Genomic DNA, 14,288 nt, shown 5'->3' with positions numbered 1-14,288 from the left:
AAATAAGAAACAACAGGAAAAATTAATAATGCCAAAAGCTGGTTTTTTTTTTGGTAAAGTAATAAAATAGACTTCTGGTTTCTGTCTGGCTTGTTATCAGTTGTCACTTCCATGCCCTCAACCAGAGAAATCTGAACAAACTGAAAATTAACAGCTCTTCTTGTACCCATCAGAGAATTGAGGGCACAGGACAAATTGCTATCCCCAAATAGGAGAGACAAGTAGATGCACAGAATCACAGCTTACTAGACCAAAAGAAAATAAAAAGAAAAAGAAAAAAGAAACACACAGCACTAAAAATAAAAGATAATAAAACACTTAAGTAAAAATCTAACAAAATATGTACAAGATTTGTATAAGGAAAACTAAAACTCTGATGAGAGAAATCAAAAGATCTAAATAAATGGGGAGATATTCCACACACAATATATTCTCAATATTGTCAAGGTGTCAGTTCTTACCAATATTAAATGTATACTCAATACAATCCCTATCAAAATCTCAGCGAGTTATTTTGGGAATGCCAGCAAACAGATTCTAAAATTTATATGGAGAGGCAAAAGACCTTAGATAGCCAATACAACATTGAAAATGAAGAACAAAGTTAGAGGACTGACACTGTCCAACTTGAAGACTTATCATAAAGTGACAGAAATCCAGACAGTGCAGTATTAGTAAAAGAATAGACAAATATATCAATGGGACAGAATAGAGAGCCCAGAAATAGATCCACACAAATGTAGTCCACTAAACTTTGTCAAAAGGTCAAAGGCAATTCAATAGAAAAAGATAGTTTTTTTAAAACAAATATTGCTAAAACAACTGGACATCCACATGCAAAACTATGAATCTACGCACAGACTATATGCCTTTAAGAAAATGTGATTATATAACTAAATGTAAAATTCAAAACTTTATTATGCCTAGTCAATAACATAAGAGAAAATCTAGATGACCTTGTATCTGGCAATTACTTCTAAGATACAACAACAAAAACATGCATGAGAGAAAAAATTGTTAAGTGGAACTTCATTAAAATAAGAAAAACTTCTCTGTGAAACATACTAAGAGAGTGAAAACACAAACCACAGATTGAGAGAAAAGTCTTTGCAAAAAATATTTGACAAGGGACAACTCATTATCCAACTCATATCCATAATTTGCAAAGAATTCTCAAAATTCACCATGAAGAAAACCAATTTAAAAATGGGCAAAAGATCTGAACAGGTGCCTCATAAAAGAAAAATATATACACAGAAAATAACCATATAAAAAGATGCTCAACATTGTATGTCATTAGGGAATTGCAGATAAAACAACAATAAGAAACCAGAACACACATATTTGAATAGTGAAAATGCAATAGATGGGCAATACTAAATGCTCGCAATAATTTGTAGCAAGAGGAACTCTCAATAATTGCCAGTGGGAATCCAAAATGGTACAGCCACTTTGAAAGACAAACGTTGCTTATAATACTAAACATACTCTTAACATATGATATAGCAATTGTACTCTTTGTTATTTACTCAAATTAGTTAAAAAACTTATGTCCATAAAAAACCTTGCACATGAATATTTATAGCAACTTTATTTGTAAATGCCCAAAGTGGAGAGCAACCAAAATATATTTCATTAGGTGAGTGGATAACCAAACTGTGCCATATCAATAAGATGCAATATTATTTAATGATAATAAGAAATGAGTGATTAAGCAATGGAAAGAGCTGAAGAAGACTTAACTGCTTATAGCCAAGTGAAAAAAACGAGTTTGAAGAGACTACATACTATATGACATTCTGGAAAAGACAAAACAACAAAGACAAAAAAAAAAAATAAAAAAATCAGTTGTCGCAAGTGGTTATGATGGATACATGTAATACATTTCTCAAAACCGTAGAATATACAACACAAAGAGTGAAACCTAATGTAAATTATGGACTTTAGTTACTAACATGTCAATATTGGTTAGTCAATTGTAACAAATGCACCAAAACAATGCAAGATATTAAAAGCAGAAAAAATTGGGGGTAGAGCATGGTATAAGGAAACTCTGTTCAGTCTTTTTTTCTGTTAATCTAAAACTGCTCTGAAAAATTAAGTGTATTAATTAACATAACCAATGAAATGGAAATATCCCTAATTGGAGTGACCAAAACAAAAAGAAAAAGAATATGTATCACCAATAAATACCGGTAGTGAAAAAAAAGTCATTACTAGAGATTCGACAGATATTGAAAGGATAATGAGAGTATTACAAATAGTACTATACCAACATATTTAACAAATAAGATGAAATAGAAAAATTCCTTAAACATTGCAAACACCTGAGTAATCAACACACTTTTGAATTCAAATGGAAAATTAAGTAGCTCAAGACAAATAAAAATAGAAACAAAATATACCAAAACTTATGGGATATAGCAACACAGTTCTAAGAAGTACCTAATATTTACAAATTGTTTTAAAATATAAAATATATATATATGCTGTGACATAAAAAACACCAAACGTGTAGGGAAGAGAAGCAGAAGTGTAGTTTTTCTATGTGATTGAAGTTAAGCTATTATCAGATTAAAATAGACTGGTATAGCTATAGGATGTTTTCTGTAAAGCGTATAGTAGATACAGAAAAGATAAAGATAAAATCAAAAGATATATGTGATGATTAATACTGAGTATGAACTTGATTGTATTGAAAGATACAGAGTATTGATCTTGGGTGTGTCTGTGAGGATGTTGCCAAAGGAGATTAACGTTTGAGTCAGAGGGCTGGGAAAGGCAGACCTACCCTTAATCTGGGTGGGCACAATCTAATCAGCTGCCAGCATGCCTAAAATATAAGCAGGCAGAAAAATGTGAAAAGGGAGACTGGCTTAGCCTCCCAGCCTATAGCTTTCTCCCATGCTGGATGCTTCCTGCTGTCCAACATCGAACTCCAAGTTCTTCAGTTTTGGAACTTGGACTGGCTTCTCCTTGCTCCTCAGCTTACAGACAGCCTAGTGTCGCAACTTGTGATCATGTAAGTTAAACTTAATAAACTCCCCCTTGTGTGTGTTTATATATATATATCCTATTAGTTCTGTCCCTCTAGAGAACGCTGACTAATATAATACCATTACAGAAAAATCTTCACATCACAAAGGAACACAGCAAGAGAGGAAGAAGAAACAAAAGAACTACAAGCAGCCAGAAATCAATGAACAAAAAGGCAATAGTAAATCCTTACCTATCAATAAGTATCTTAAATAATTATTCTATCAAAAGTCAGAGTGGCTGCATGGTTTAAAAAAACAAGAGATAACTATGTACTTCACACAAGATTCCCTTTATCTTTGACACAGTCTGAAAGTGAATGAATAGAAAATGGTATTCCATGCATATGGTAACCAAAAAGAGTGGGGGTGGCTATACTAATGTAGCCACTATACTGACATCAAACAAAATAGACTTTAAGTCAGAAACTGTCACAAGACACAAAGAAGGTCATGATATAATGATAAAGGGGTAAACTAATCAAGAAGATGTAACAATAGTAAATACTTAGGAACTCAACCCTGAAATACCTAAATATATAGAACATATATTAACAGAACTGAAAGAAGGTATACACAGCAATACAATAATAATAGGGGAATTTAATACTCTACTTTCAACAATTGTTAGATCATCTTACAGAAAATCAATAAGGAAACAGTGAATTTGAACAACACTGCAGACCCAATGGACCTAACAAACACATACAGAACGTTCCATCCAATTAACAGTAGAGTACACATTATTCTCAAGTGCACACAAAATATTCTCCAAGAGAGGTCATGTTAGGCCATGAAACAAGTCTTAATAAATTCAAGAAGATTAAAATAATATTCAGCATCTTACTACAATGGTATGAAACTGGAAATTAGGAAACAGGAGAAAAATTGAAAAACTCACAGACACGTGGAAATTAAGCAGCCCACTCCTGAATAACCAGCACACTTCTGTAATCGAAAGGAAAATTAAAAAGTAACTGAGACAAATGAAAACAGAAACACAACATACCAAAACTTATGGGATGTAGCAAAACAGTTTTAAGAATGAAGTTTATAATGATAAATACTTGCTTTAAGAAAACAAAAGATCTCAGATAAACAATCTAACTTTACACCTCAAGTAACTAGGAAAAGAAAAACAAACTAAGCCCATATTTAGCAAAAGAAATAACAAAAGTCAGAATAGGAACAAATGAAATAGGGACTAGAAAACAATAGAAAATTATCAACGAAAGTAAGAGTTGGTTTTTGGAAAAGATAAGCAAAATTGACAACCTGTTAGCTAGCCTAAGATGAAAGGAGAGAAGACTCAAATCGGAAATGAAAGAGGAGATAATCAATTATCACAAAAATAAAAGGGATTGTAAGAGACTACTATGAACTATTTCTATGCCAACAAATTGGATAACCTAGAAGATATGGACATGTTCTTTCTAACATGTAAACTACCAAACTAAACCATGAAGAAATAGAAAGTGTGAACAAACTAACAATAAGTAAGGAAATTGAATCATTAATTTAAAAATCTCTCAACAACAACAAAAATGCCCAGGATAAGATGGCTTCACTGGTGAATTCAAGTAAACATTTAAAGAAGAATTAATGCCAACATTTCCCAAACTTTTCCAAAAAATTGAAGAGAGAGCATTTCATAACTCATGAGGTCAGCATTTGCTGATACTAAAGCTGGACAAGGACACTACAAGAAAAGAAAATTACAGGCCAGTATTCTTTATAAACATAAATTCAAAAATTCTCAATAAAATACTAGCAAACCAAATTCAACAGCACATTAGAAAGGTCACACCCCAAGATTAAATGGCTTCAACATACTCAAATCAGTAATTGCAAGACACCACCATCACAGAATGAAGGATAAAAACCATATGATCACTTCAATAGTTTCAGAAAAAGCATTTTGGAGTATTCAGCATCCTTTTATGGTAAAAATATCTAACAGGTCAGGTATAGAAGGAATGTACTTCAACATAATAAAGGCCAGATGTGACAAGCCTACAGCTAACATCATACTCAACAAGTGAAAAGTTGAAAGTTCTTCCTCTAAGATCAGGAACAAGACAAAGATGCCCACTCTCACCATTTCTAATCAAGTAGTACTGGAAGTCCTAACTGGAGCAATTTGGCAAGAAAAATAAATAGAATGCATTCAAACTGGAAAATAAGAAGGTAAATTGTCTCTGCAGATGACATGATCTTATATATAAAAAACCCCAAAGACTCCATCAAAAAACTGCTAGAACTTATAAACAGATTCATTCTGCAAAGTTGCAGAATACAAAATCAACATACAAAAATCAGTTGTTTCTATAGGCAGTCATGTGCCACATAACATTTCACTCAAAAATGTGTTACCAAAACACGAGAGGTTTGACGTAGGTCCTGCTGTTTACCACACAGAAAGTCAATCACTGAGACAAGTATTGCCAAGGAAAAAGGCTTTAATCGGGTGCTGCAGCCAAGGAGATGGGAGCTCAGTCTCAAATCCATCTCCCTCACTGACTACAACTATGGGTTTATATAGCAGGGAAGAAATGAAGCCAAATGTAAGAAAACAGGAACTAGGGAGGGGAAGTGGTGGATTGGATAAATAAAATATGGTAATGTGGTACATATATACCATGGAATACTACACAGCCATAAAATGAATGAGATCACATCCTTTGCAGCAAGATGAATGCAGCTGGAGGCCATTATCCTAAGCAAATCATCACAGAAACAGAAAACCACATACCACATTTTCACTTATAAGTGAAAGCTAGACATTGGGTTCTTTCTCATGGACATAAAGATGGCAGCAATAGAAACTGCCATCTATTTGAGTAGATGAGGACTACCAGAATGGGGAGGGAAGGAGAGGGCAAGGGTTGAAAAACTATTGCGTACTGTGCTCAGTACCTGGGTGATAGGATCATTCATACCCCAAACCTTAGCATCATGCAATGTACATACACAACAAACCTGCACATGTACCCATGTATCTAAATTAAAAGTTGAAAGTCTAACACATACAATTATGTATCTAGTACATGATACTTGATAAAAATAAATGACTATGTCATTGGTTTATGTATTTTCTATACTATGCGTTTTGTCATTTGGAGTGTACTCCTTTTACTTATTAAAAAAGTTTACCATGAAACAATGTGTCATGTCACATCAGCAGCTGCCTCATACATCTTGTTTACCATAACTCTTGATTGTATTATTTTTCTTATGCTTGATTTAATCTTACGTTGTTTTGTTCATTATGGCACCTGAGTGTACAAAATCCTTTGTTAATGTTGCCAGTAAGAGGCCATATTGAATAATTGACCTGAAACTTAATTGATTAAAGGTAACAGAGGTAGAAAATAAGTGCTGGTTATGGCTTAACAGGGAATCATGTCCCATTCCACCATACCTATGATCTTGAATAACAAGAAGAATGTGGCTGTCCAGGCACGGTGGCTCACGCCTGTAATCCCAGCACTTTGGGAGGCCGAGGCATGCGGATCACGAGGTCAGGATATCAAGACCATCCTGGCTAACACAGTGAAACCCCGTCTCTACTAAAAATACAAAAAGTTAGCCGGGCGTGGTGGTGTGCGCCTGTAGTCCCAGCTACTCGGGAGGCTGAGGCAGGAGAATGGCGTGAACCTGGGAGGCAGAGCTTGCAGTGAGCCGAGATCATGCCACTGCACTCCAGCCTGGGCGACAAAGCAAGACTCCGTCTCAAAAAAAAAAAAAAAAAGAATGTGGCTAAAGTTGTTAAAGTATCTGCTTTGTTGATGGCAACAAGACGAACAAAAATTTGAGAAAAGCTAGTGTTAAATATGGAAAAACTTTTGATGACTTGGATTGCAGATCAAACTCAGACACATATCCTTCTCAGCACTTTGATAATCATGGATGAAAGAAAAAGTTTGCTTGCAGTGTTGAAAGAAAAGGCTGAACTTGTCAATAATGTTTAATCTACTCCTAGCTCTGTGTGGTTTAAACATGTCAAGAATCATTCATTACCTGATGTGAAAGTGAGAGGTGAGTCTGTGAGTGCTGATGTGAAGGTAGCTGAAGAAATTTTGGAAACTCCAGATAAGATCATTGTGGAGGTAAGTTACTTACCAGAGCAAATCATTAACATGGATGAAACCTCTTTATTCTGAATACACATGCCTGAAAAGACTTTCAAGTATAAGGAGGCCCAGTCAATGCCAGGTTTCAAGGCTTTTAATGACAGGGTAATAGTCTTGCTTGTGGGCAATGTTGCAAGCTACAAGTTGAAATCCTTTGTAATCTGGCATAGTGAGAACCCCAGAGCCTTCAAAGCATATAAATATAGACATTCTGCTAGTGTACTGCAGGAACAATAAGGAGCTGTGGGATGCCCCAGCTTCTTTTCCAAGATGCCTTCCTGAATTGCTATGCAAGCAAAATGGAGAAGTACTATTTGGAGAATAATTTTCAGCGAACTTGATCCAACCAACAGATCAAAGACTTACGGCAACTTTTAAGGCCTACTACCTGAGAATGAGCTTTGCCCAGGCTATTGCTGAAACTGAAGAAGACAGCATGAAAACATTGATGCAGTTCTGGAAAGAGCATATCTATAGCTGCACTAAAAACCTTTTTTGGGTTTGGGTAATATCATCAAGGAGTATGAATGGCATCTGAAGAAAGGCACTGAAGAGATTTGCATAACTTCAAAGACATTGCAAAATCAACAAGGCTGTGGTTGAAATTTCAAACAACTTTAATCTGGGTTGACATTGAGGAGAATAAGAACCCCAAGAAAAGTTATAGGGAAGTGTTCAGTAGAAGCTTTGCAGACCTCAACAAGTCCTATTAGAAGTTTCAAAACATGGACCTCAACACCAAATGGTTTTTATTCATAGAGAAGAATGTTCATGGTACATTATCAGCTTACATGCAAATCTGTGATGAAAGAAAAAACAATCCAAGAAAATTACCATGGAGAAGTGACACCTGCAAAGAGTGACACCTCTTCAAGAAGAGCCTCAGGCAGATGCTTCAGTAGGTGTTTCAAAAGGAGGCATTGCCAGATGACAGTCCATGTGGGTTATTGCCCTTGAAGACAGCCCAGTAAGACAAGATGTAAAGGTACAAGACAGTCATATTGATTATCTTGCCTTGAGTAGGCCTAGGCTAACTTGTGTGTTTGTGTCTTAGATTTTAACAAAAAGTGGAAAAGGTAAAAAAATCTTAGAAAAAGCTTAAATACTAAGGATATAAAGAAAGAAAATATTTTTTACAGCTGTATAAAGTATTTGTGTTTTAAGCTAAGTGCTATTTAAAAAGAGTCAAAAGGTAAAATTTAAAATTTTGTGAATTAAAGATGTTACAGTAAGCTAAGGACAATTTATTATGGAATACATTTTTATAATTTGTGCAGCCTAAGTGTACTATACATTGTTTATAAAGTCTACCTAGTATACAGTAATGTCATAGGCCTTGACATCCACTTACACTCACTCACTGATTCACCCAGAGCAACTTTCAGTCCACTTCCACTTTAAATGCCCTATACTATTTTTGATTTTTATACTATATTCTTACAGTACCTTTTCTACATTGAGAAATATTTAGACATATAAATACTTGCCATTGCATTACAGTTGCCTGCAGTATTTGGTACAGCAATGTGTTGTACAGGTTTGTAGCCTAAGAGTGATAGGCTATACCAAATGGCCTAGGTGTGTAGTGGGCTATACTATCTAGGCTTGTGTAAGTACACTGTATGATGTTCACGTGACAACATTGCCTATCATCGCATTTCTCTGAAACTATCCCCATTGTTAAGTGATGCATGACTGTACTAACAACAAACTATCTGAAGAAGAAATTAAGAAAACAATTCAATTTACAATAGCCTCAAAATAATAAAATACCTAGAAATAAATGTTACTAGAGAGAGGACAGCTTTCTACATTGAAATTTATAAAATAGTAATAAAAGAAATTGAAGAAGACAAAAATAAATGGAAAGATAACATGTGTTCATGGTTTAGAAGAACAAATATTATTAAAATGTTCATAATACCTGAGTGATCTACAGATTCAAGAAATCCCTATCAAAATTCCAATGACATTTTCCACAGAAATAGAAAAAAAAATCCTAAAATCATATGGAACTACAAAAGACCATGAAAAGGCAGAACATTCTTGAGAAAGAAAAACATAGCTGAAGTTATATTACCTGCTCTCAAAGTATATTACAAAGCTATAGTAATCAAAACAGTGTTTTTGACATAAAAACAGACACATATACAAATGGGACAGAATGAAGAGCCCAGAAATAAATTCATCATATACGGTCAACTAATATTTAACAAAAGCGCCAACAATATAGATGAAGAAATGACTCTTTTCAATCAAGGGTATTGAGAAAGCAGGATATCCACATGCAAAAAAAGAAAAATTGGATCCTTAGCTTATACTGTACATCAATATTAACTCAAAATTGATTAGACTTAAGTGTAGGACCTAAAACCATTAAAATCTTAGAAGTCAACATAAGGAAAAAACTTTCTATTCCAGTGATTTTATGAGTATCTTGGCTCACTGCAACCTCCACCTCCCGGGTTCAAGCGATTCTCCTGCCTCAGCCTCCTGAGTAGCTGGGATTACAGGCATGTGCCATTACGCCTGGTTAGTGTTTGTATTTTTAGTAGAGACGGGGTTTCACCATGTTGGTCAGGCTGGTCTTGAACTCCTGACCTTGTGATCCACCCACATCGGCCTCCCAAAGTGCTGGGATTACAGGCGTGAGCCCAGTCAATTATTGTAATTTTTAGCCCCTACTAATGAGTGAGAACATGCAAAGTTTGACTTTTTGTGCTTGGCTTATTTCACTTAACATGATGTCCTCCAGTTTCATCCATGTTGTTGCAAATGATAAGATATCATTCTTTTTTATGGCAGCAGTGAGATTGCTGGATCATATGGTAGCTCTATTTCTAGATTTTTGAGGAACCTCCAAGCTGTTCTCCATAGTGGTTATACCCATTTAACTTCTGCCAACAGTATACAAGCATTCTCTTTTCTCCACATTCTTGCCAGCATTCATTATCTCCTGTCTTTAGCATATAAGCCATTTAAATTGGGTAATATGATGTCTCATTATAGTTTGTTTTGTATTTTTCTGATGATCAATGATGTTGAGCACCTTTCCATATACCTGTGTGCCATTTGTAAGTCTTCTTTTCAGAAATGTTTATTCGGTTATTTTCTCCCTCTTGACTTGTTTGAGCTCTTCATATATTCTGGTTATTAATCCCAAGCTAGATAGGTAGTTTGCAAGTATTTTTTCTTATTCTGTGGGTTATCTCTTCATGATTTTTTCCTATGTGGTGCAGAAGCTTTTTAAATTGATGTGATCCATTTTTACTTTGGTTGCCTGTGCTTTTAGGGTATTATTCAAGAAATTGTTGCCTAGACCAATGTCCCAAAAATCTCCCCACTGTTTTCTTTTAGTAGTTTCATAGTTTGAGGTCTTAGATTTAAGTATTTAATCCATTTTGATTTTATTTTTGTATATTGCAAGAGATAGGGGTCTAGTTTCATTCTTCTGTGTAAGGATATTCAGTTTTTCCGGCACTATTTATTGAAGAGAATGTCCTCTCCCCAATGTATGTTTTTGGCAACTTTATCGAAAGCAAGTTCTCTATAGATGTATAGATGTATTTCTGGGTTCTATATATTCCATTGGTCTATGTGTTTGTTTTTATGCTAGTACTATGGTGTTTTGGTTACTATACCTCTATAATATAATTTGAAGTCTGGTAATGTGATTCCTCATTTCGTACTTTTTGATCAGGATAGTTTTGGCTATTCTGGGTCTTTTGTGGTTCCACATAAATTTTAGAATTGTTTTTGCTATTTCTGTGAAGAGTATCATTGGTATTTGATAGAGACTGTACGGAATCTGTAGATAGCTTTGGGTAGGATGCACATTTTAACTATATTTGATTCTTTCAGTCTATGAACATGCACTATCTTTTCATTTTTCATGTCCACTTCAATTTCTTACATCGATGTTTTATAATTTTCCTTGTAGTAATCTCTCACTTCTTTAATTAAGTTTATTCCTAGGTGTTTAATTTTATTTGTAGCTATTGTAAACTAGATTACTGTATTGATATCTTTTCAGATTGTTCACTAGTGGCAGGTATTAATAGAAATGCTATTGATTTTGTAACCTGAAACTTTACTGAATTTATTTATAAGTTTTAATAGTTTTTTGTAGAATCTTTAGGTTTTTCCAAATATAAGTTCGCATTATCTGCAAGGAAGAATAATTTGACTTCTTTCTCTTTCCAATTTGCATGCGTTTTATTTCATGCTCTTTTCTGATTGCTCTAGTTAGGACATCAGGTAATGTGTTAAATAACACTGGTAAAAATGGGGCATCCTTGTCTTGTTCCATATCTTAGAACAAAGGCTTTCAGTATTTGCTCATTTAGTATTATATTAGCTGTGGGTCTGTCATATATGGCTTTTATTGTGTTGAAATATGTTCCCTTCTATACCCAGTTTTTTAGGGTTTATATCATGAAGGGATGATGAATTTCATCAAATATTTATTCAGCCTCAGTTTTAAATTATCATATGGTTTTTGTTCTTAATTCTGTGATATGATGTATTACATTGATTGATTTGCATGTGTTGAACTGTCCTTGCATCCCTGGGATGAATGCCACCTGGTGATGATGAATGATCTTTTTAATATGTTATTGAATTCAGTTTGCTGGTATTTTGTTGAGGATTTTTGCAGCATTCTTCATCAGAGATACTGTCTTATAGTCTTTTTTTAATGTGTCCTTTTTTTTTTGGTTTCAGTACGAAGGTAATACTGGGCTGGTAGAAGTTTTTAAATTTTCTTCTTAATTTCTTCATTGACTCACTGGTCATTCAGTAATATATTATTTAATTTCCATGTGTTTGTATCATTTCCAAAGTTTCTCTTGTTATTAATTTCTAGTTTTATTCCAGTGTGGTCAGAGAAATTACTTGACATGATTTCAATTTTTTTGAATGTTTTAAGACTCATTTTCTGACCTAACATATGATCTACACTTGAGAATGATCCATGTGCTTAGGAGAAGAATTTGGATTCTGCAGCTGTTGGATAAAATGTTACGTAAACTTCTATTAGGTCCATTTGGTGTACAATGCAGATTACGTTCAATTAATCTTGGCTGATTTTCTGTCTGGATGATCTGTCAAATGCTGAAAATGGGGTGTTAAATTTTCCAACTGTTAGTATACTAAAGTCTCTCTCTTTAGCTCTGATAATATTTGCTTTACATATCTGGATGTTCCAATGTTGGGTGCATATATATTTACAATTTGTATATTCTATTGCTGAATTGATTTCCTTTATCATTATGTAATAACAATCTTTGTCTCTTTTCGTACCTTTTGTCTTGAAGTCTATCTTATCTAAGTCTCACCATTGTTGATATTTTATGGTTTTCATTTTTATGGAATATCTCTTTCCATACCATTGTTTATCATCTATATGTGTCTTTATAGATGAACTGTCTTTCTTATAGGGAACTGATCATTGGGTCTTATTTTTTTTAATCCATTCTGCTACTCTCTTTTAATTGGAGAGTTTAGGCCATTTACATTCAATGTTATTATTAAGTAAGGACTTTATACCATATTGTTATTTGTTTTTTGGTTCATTTTTAGTCTTTTCTTCCTTCCTTTTTTTTTTTCTTCTTGTCTTCCTTTTTGTGAAAGTGTTTTTCTCTGGTGTTATGCTTTAATTTCTTGCTTTATATTTTTTGTGTATCTCTTGAGGTTTTTGGATTTGAGGTTACCATGGGGCTTGCAGATAAAATCTTATAACCCATTATTTTAAAATGATGACAAGTTAACTCTGATTGCAAAACAAAGAAACGAGCAAAAAGAGAACTAATAAAAACTACACTCAACTTCCTAGTCCCTGCTTTTTAAACTTTTGCTGTTCTATTTGTATCTTCTTATACAGTCTATGTCTTAAAAAGTTTTTGTAGGTATTATTTTTGATAGGTTCATCTTTTAATATTCCTACTCAAGATACGAGCATTTACCCACTACAAATACAGTGTTATAACATTCTGCATTTGTGCATTTACTTACTGTTACTGACTGGTTTTGTACCTTCAAATGATTTCTTATTGCTTGTTAAGGTCACTTTCAGATTAAAGAATTCCCCTTAGCATTTCTTGGGGGCTGTCCAAGAAACCCCTAAAAAGGGGTCTGATGTTGATGAGTTGCCTCAACTTCCGTTTGTCTGAGAAAGCCTTTATTTATCCTTTATATTTGAAGGATATTTTTGCTGCATAAAATGGCCTAGGATAATTTTTTTCTTTCATCCCTTTAAATATATTATACTACTCTCTCCTGGCCTGTAAGGTTGCCACTGAGAAATCTGCTGCCAGATGTTTTGGAGCTCCTTTACATGTTATTTATTTCTTTAGTCTTGCTGCTTTTAGGACACTTTATCCTTGATCTTTGGGAATTTCATGATTGTCTTGAGGTAGTCTTATTTGGGTTAAATTTGCTTGGTGTTCTATAACCTGCTTGTGCTTGAATATTGATATCTTACTCTAGGTTGGAAAAATTCTGTTATCTCCTTAAGAAACCTTTCTACCCAATCACTCTCCCCACCTCCTCTTTAAGGCCAATAACTCTTACATTTGCCCCTTGGAAGCTATATTCTAGATCTTATTGGCGTGTTTCATTATTTTTTATTCTTTTTTCTTTTGACTCCTTTGACTGTGTTTTCAAATAGCCTATCTTCAAGCTCACTAATCCTTTCTTCTGCTTGGTCATTACTGATTTTTGACAGACTTTGACACATTCTTCAGTCTGGCAATTAAAATTTTCAGCTCTAACATTTCTGCTTAATTCTTCTTAATTATTTCAATCTCTTTGTTGAATTTATCCATATAATTTTGAATTCCTTCTCTGTATTATCTTGAATTTCATTGAGTTTCCTCAAAACAGCTTTGTTGAATTCTGTGTCTGAAAGGTAATGTAGCTCTGTCACTCTGGAATTGGTCACTGGTGCGTTATTTAGTTCATTTGGTGAGGTCCTGTTTTCCTAGATAGTCTTCATGCTTGTGGGTGTTCATTGATATCTGGGCGTTGAAGAGTTAGGTATTTATCCAATCTTCACAGTCTGGGTTTGTTTGTACCTGTCCTTCTTCAGATGGCTTTGCAAGTATTCAAAGGGAATTCAGTG

This window comes from Nomascus leucogenys, chromosome 1a (assembly GCF_006542625.1).
Source record: "Nomascus leucogenys isolate Asia chromosome 1a, Asia_NLE_v1, whole genome shotgun sequence".
NCBI lineage: Eukaryota > Metazoa > Chordata > Mammalia > Primates > Hylobatidae > Nomascus > Nomascus leucogenys.
Note: the sequence above shows the minus strand (reverse complement) of the source record.